This window comes from Elephantulus edwardii, unplaced genomic scaffold (genome assembly GCF_000299155.1).
Source record: "Elephantulus edwardii isolate Elephantulus edwardi_28Jun2011 unplaced genomic scaffold, EleEdw1.0 scaffold00210, whole genome shotgun sequence".
NCBI lineage: Eukaryota > Metazoa > Chordata > Mammalia > Macroscelidea > Macroscelididae > Elephantulus > Elephantulus edwardii.
In genome coordinates, this window is record NW_006399960.1 from 164,620 (window position 1) to 170,748 (window position 6,129).

The window sequence follows — 6,129 nt, forward strand, 5'->3', positions numbered from 1 at the left end:
CCTCGCCAGCATCTGTTGCTTGCTGTTCTGTTAAATTTTGCTATTTTGACTGGGGTGAGATGATATCTCATAGTTGTTTTAATTTGCATCTCTCTTAGGCCTAGCAAGTATTTTGACTGTGATGGCCATATTTTTCTGGGGGAGCCCGGTCATTTATTATCTTGGGATAACGGAATAACCTCAAGTTCTTCCTATTAATCTTTGTGTTTCTTCAATTAGTGTTCTTTTCAAATCAGAATCTTTGCCCAACTCATTACTATTTTACATTTGTAAAATAAGAACAGTTAGACTGTAGGGAGGACACATTGCAGAAGCGTCTGCTATAAGTGTAGATGCAGACTTTGTAAGATGAATCAATCTGTAAATGCCTGGAAGTGGAGGGGTTTTCCTCTTCATCTCATTGGTAAAATGCTTCACATGCAAAAGGTGCTAAGAAAACAAACATAAACAGATTTGTGACTATATCATAACAAATTTTAGATAACATTGTGAAAAATGGGACATCTAGAATGCTTAAGTGCGCTCATATGCACCCAAGAGACAATCATTCAAATAGAACAAGGGAATATTGCATGGCCTATCAACATAAGGAAATTATGTTAATTATAGAACAGAGTTCACCTCCTTTCTGTAGGGTCATATTCCACCTGACAACACTTAACCCACTGCTAAGTGAGAGTAGAGTTGTTATGTTTTGGAGGAACATTCTTCTACTTTTACATCACTCTTTGCCAATTTGCTATACTGAGGTAATCTGGTTTTGCTGTGATGCTGAACCTTGTGCCATTGGGGTATCAAATAACATAATGGTTTCCTAATGTGGGCAGTGTTTGGTGGAACTCCCAGTTGTAAAACAGGTTTGGAAGCAGGAGTGGCATCCACTTCCTAAACCACATGCCTATGGAAACTCTACTATGGAACTTGGAGAAATGATGATAATTATAGCAAGGCATTAGGTCTTTTGTTAATGGAGTTGCTATGAATCATGCTCGATTTGATAACAATCAACAACGACAACTACATAATCAGCAAAGTTGTGCCACAGTGTTGTATTCTTTTCCCATACTTATTCAATCTGTATGCTGAGCAATTAGACTAAGAAATTGGATTTTATGAAGAAAAATATTGCATTGGGAGTGGAGGAAGACTCATTAAAAGCCTGTGTTATGAAACTCTAGACATGTTATCAGGTGAGTCTAGTTCCTAAAGGAGGGCATCATGCTTAGTAAATTAGATAGTCAATGACAAAAGGTGAAGACCATCAGTGAGATGGGCTGATATTGTGGCTGCAACAATTGACTCAAATGTAGCAATGATTATGAAGATGTCTCTGGGCTGGCCAGTATTTCCTTGTGTTGTACTTGAGGTTGTTGTAAGAACCTACTGGATGGCATTAGTAACAATAACAATCTTTATGAATGCAGAATGTCACATCTTTCTCCCCTTGACCACCTGATAGGTTAAAACTGCTGACCCGTTAATTAGCAGCTTAATACTTTAAATACTGCACCATGAAGGCTGTTTCTTGTTGTGTCCTATTGAGTCGAAACTGACTCACAGCTGCCTCTCCAAAGGTTTTCAGAGGCATTAAGTTGCACAGGATATTGTCTGTCTTTCCTCCGTGGAGCAGCAGGTGGATTTGAAATGTGTGCCCTTGGATTGGTATTGCAGCCATGAAGCCACTAGTGCTCCCCTAAAAAACAAACAAACAAAATTTAAAAAAAAACACTCCTCAAAACCGTCAACATCTCTGGCATGGACTCATGGTAAGCTCTCCTCCAACAATTGGGTTTTTGAAGCTATAAATATTTTTTGTTTTATTTTATATTGATTTGCATACACAATTCATATACAGTGTGTTTCATTCATGCATGTTGTTTCACACATTCCTTCACTGACATTTTGTTTCAGACAATCATTAATATACATTGTGTTTTATTGATCACATTGATGGTTGCTTACCTGGTCTGTTCAGGTCCCATTGAATCTTTCCTAATTCCTTCATCCACCACCCTCCAAACTCTGTTAGCATAGTGATTTTTCCTCTTTCCATTTTCTGGCCCTTTGTCCCCCTCTTCTTCCCTTTTAAATGAATGAATAGAGAAGTTGTGGTACATTCACACAATGGAATACTATTCTATTATTATATCATACCTTACTAAGGAACAACTATTTCCTAAAATACTATATAACATGGGAGAGTGTAGAGAACATTATGCTGAGTGAACGAACTTGGTCTCATAAGAACAAATACCAAATATGACCAGTATAGTTAAAATAGTAGAATAACTAGTAGGATGTGTATAGAAGCTAAAAATAAATCTTAACTTTCATCTTCTTTTTTCCCCCCCAAAGAGTGGCTGGTAGATTCGAACTGCTGACCTTTTGGGTTATCAGCCTTACAACTGACTATCTCATCAGGGCTTCTTTATATAGTGTTATGTACTGTAAAGTTGGAACTGACTCACAGACAATAAATGGCCAACAGGAGATTGCTCAGCTTTCTCCTGTGGAGCTGCTGGTGGATTTGAACTGTATGCCTTTGGGAATGCAGCACAACTCCTTGTCATTAAGCCACCAGATGTCCCTTAGATTGTATCCTAAATTAATATTATTGTCAGAGGAGACTTGCAAATAAGCTCAACCTCAATTTGTAATTTGCCCTGACTTGACTTCTGTTTCCTTTTTATATGTAAACACTGAAGATCCCTGTTGGCTTGGCAGCTATTTTTCCTTTTCAACGCAGCAACCATTTCTAATCCCTTCTATAGGTGCTGGAAAAGCCAGGATCACTTTCCTTTCCTCTATTGCCAATGGATATTGCCAAGGGAGATTTTTCTATAGTACAGGGAAAAGTTTGTGCCTTCTGCTAAATGGACCAAGCTGCATGAGGAGAAAGCCTTGCCTTGGTTTCAATTTAGTTGTTTCCTGGCATTGAATATTTCTATAATACCTGGAGCTGAAAGGGCTAATTTACAACCATGAAGCAACTAACCAGAGCACGAAATCACCTCCATGCTAGGTGTGATCTAACAGCATATTAGAAAGAGCCTAGGACCTTGGTGATATAGTTGAGCTACCAAGCTGCCATTGCTCTGGTGGCTTACTGGTAAGGAGTCAGCACTTTGACTCCAAAGGTGTGTGGTTCAAAGCCACCAGCTGCTTCAAAGGAGAAAGATGGGTGATTTTCTCCCATGTAATTTACTGCCTGTAAAAGTTACCCCACTGAAGGGTCAGCTATGAGTCATTTACTACTTGTTGATACATAACAATGACAATTAGTAGATTTTAGCTCCATCTATTTTTTTATTGTTGTTGGTAAAATATTGCTCTTACCTGCTACCAAAGGCATTTCTCATTGATAAATTTGGAATGAATAACCTATTATGCCTTTTAGCACTTCAGCTTTAATTAGCTTCATTTTTCAGACTTTACAAGGCCTAATCAGGAAAGGCACATTTTGATTAGTGTTAGCACAGAGAACATAAATGAAGGAAAACAAATGGTGCACATTATAATGTGGAAAAGATACTGGGTTTCATGGGAGAAATAATATCTCTTAACAATAAAGAGGGAAAACAAAAGGGACACCACAGTACAAATTCTGCATGTACAATTGTACCTGGATTGATTCCCAGATGCAACATTAAAAAAAAGAATTGTAATATTTCTTTTTAATTTATTCTGTGCTGTTTAACATAATTACATGGAAACTGGCATATTTTAAATTCCACTTTGAATCCTTTCTGTCACGTAGATGGCAATCTGAATGCGTAGGCCATGGAAATCCATGTCATGTCTGACTTAAAGCACATATTACTGGAATGTATTGTTCTGAAAAATTTAAAGATGTGAGTGTGGTGTGGTGGTTTGTATATGTTGCTGTTTTGAACTATTGATTATGCATGTTCCAAATCCTGAGAAACTTTAACAGACTAGAAAACTACCACATAAAACTGAGAAATATTTCAAAATATCTTTATAACATTATAGCCTAAAAAGCTCTCAGAAAGAGTACTTGTTTACTTTGGGATAAAGTCACCACTCAGTATACTTTAAATCACCATCTTTTCCAACAAAACTATTTTAGAAACATCTGTTGGTTATATATGCTAATTTTCAGGTGTGAATAGTTTCTCAATTTTTAATCAGCAGTACACATGATACATTTTATTCATGCATTATATAATACTGTTTATTTTATAGCAGTTCCCCACAATTGACTCTGAAAATAAAAAGCCTGATTATAACAATAACCATAACAGAAACAGAAATAAGTGGACATTGATCTAAAATGAAAGAGGCGAGTTGCAAAGCATTTCAAAGCAAAGCAAGGCAAAACAAAACAAACACTCTTTATAGATCCCAAAAGTAAAAGAAAAATATGACTAATAAAAAAGTCTTAAAATTTTACATTAAAAAATTTAACAATAAGAATAGATAAATGTTTTCAAAAATATAAAAAAAGCCCAGCTCTATCATCTTTTTAAATACCTGAGTAGAGGTAGGATAAAGATTAAATTTTTAGAACTTTGGGAAATAAAAATAGAATTTTTAAAACTACTGAGGAGGTAGGATCTACAGGATTTAATAATTAGTTATACCATATATATTGTAAATCTTAACCATAATATTCCTTCTGGAAGGCAATTTGGATCTTCCTCAAAAAACTGAACATAGAAATTCCATATGACCTACCTAGCTATTCCACTGGTTGGAATATAACCCAAGAAAATGAGACCTGAGGCACAAACGGAGACTTTTGCACCAATGTTCATAGCAGCATTATTTGCCATCACAAGAACATAGAAACAGCCCAGATGTCCAACCACAACCAAATGGATTGAGAAATTATGGTGCATTCACACAATGGAATACTATGCAGCACACAGGAGCAATGATTTTGTAAATTATTACCTAACTTGGGAGGGACTGGAGAACATTATGCTGAGTGAACTGACTCAATCCCACAAGGACAAATACTGTATATAACCAAATTATATACTGTATATAATTTATTTACAGAAAACATGGATTTCCATTCATTCATTGTTGCACCTTTTCCTCCCTACCCCCACAGTTTGCTATTCTTTTTAAAAAGTTCATTCACTGTTGCACAATTTCTTTTTCCTCACCTCAGTCCACTTTGCTATGCACCTCCTATTCTGAACTATTGTCATGCAAATAATGTCTAATCATATTATACTGTTTGTAGTTAAGTGCCATCAAGTCCTAGATGACTCATAGTGACCCTATGAACGAAAGACCTGAATACTTGTATAACTTACATAACTTATACAAGTTTATAGAATTTCCGGAGGCAAGCTATTACAGAAGTGGAAGCCACTCCTGCTTTCAAGCTTGTTTTAATCAGGGAGCTCCACCAAACATTATCCACCATGGGTAACCATTATTGCATTTGACACATTAATGTCACAGTGTTTAGCATCACAGCAACCACGAGTTATCTCTGCACAGCAAATGGACAGACCAGTGCTATATCACTTAGAAAAAGGATGTTTGGCCAAAGCCAATTAAAACCAGGCCTGAGGGCCGTAGATTAAAACTACCCACATTTGACTTGGTAGCGTAACTTTCTATCCACCAGGCCCACAGAGCTCTCTCATTGTTATTGTTGTTGTTAAGTGTCATCACGTTGTAGACAGCTAATAGCTATCCTATGAACAAAAGACCTAAACACTTGTATAATTTATATCATTTCTCCAAGTTTATGGTGTTTCTGGAGGCAAGCTGCCTGACCCTGGAGGACATTATGCTGGGTGAAATACCTCAGTGACAAAAGGACAAATACTGCATAACAATACTGTTACAAAACAGGACTGAATATGGATTGGGGGGAAACTAAGAAAGGAGTCGATAAAATATAACACTGAAATTTTTCAGGAAGTACTCTGTGGCCTAGTAGTAAAAAGCTGCACTGCAATTCTAAAGGCAGACAGTTTGAAGGCAACAGCTTCTCCACAGGAGAAGGATGGCTGATAGCCTCCTATGCAAGTTTCCTACTGCCAAAGGGGCCCTTTAGAGTAGTGAGAGAAGACCTTCACCCTGAAACCCACAGCGTCCCTTTTCAGCAGGAAGTAGCTAAGAGAATACGCCATCCCCTTTTCC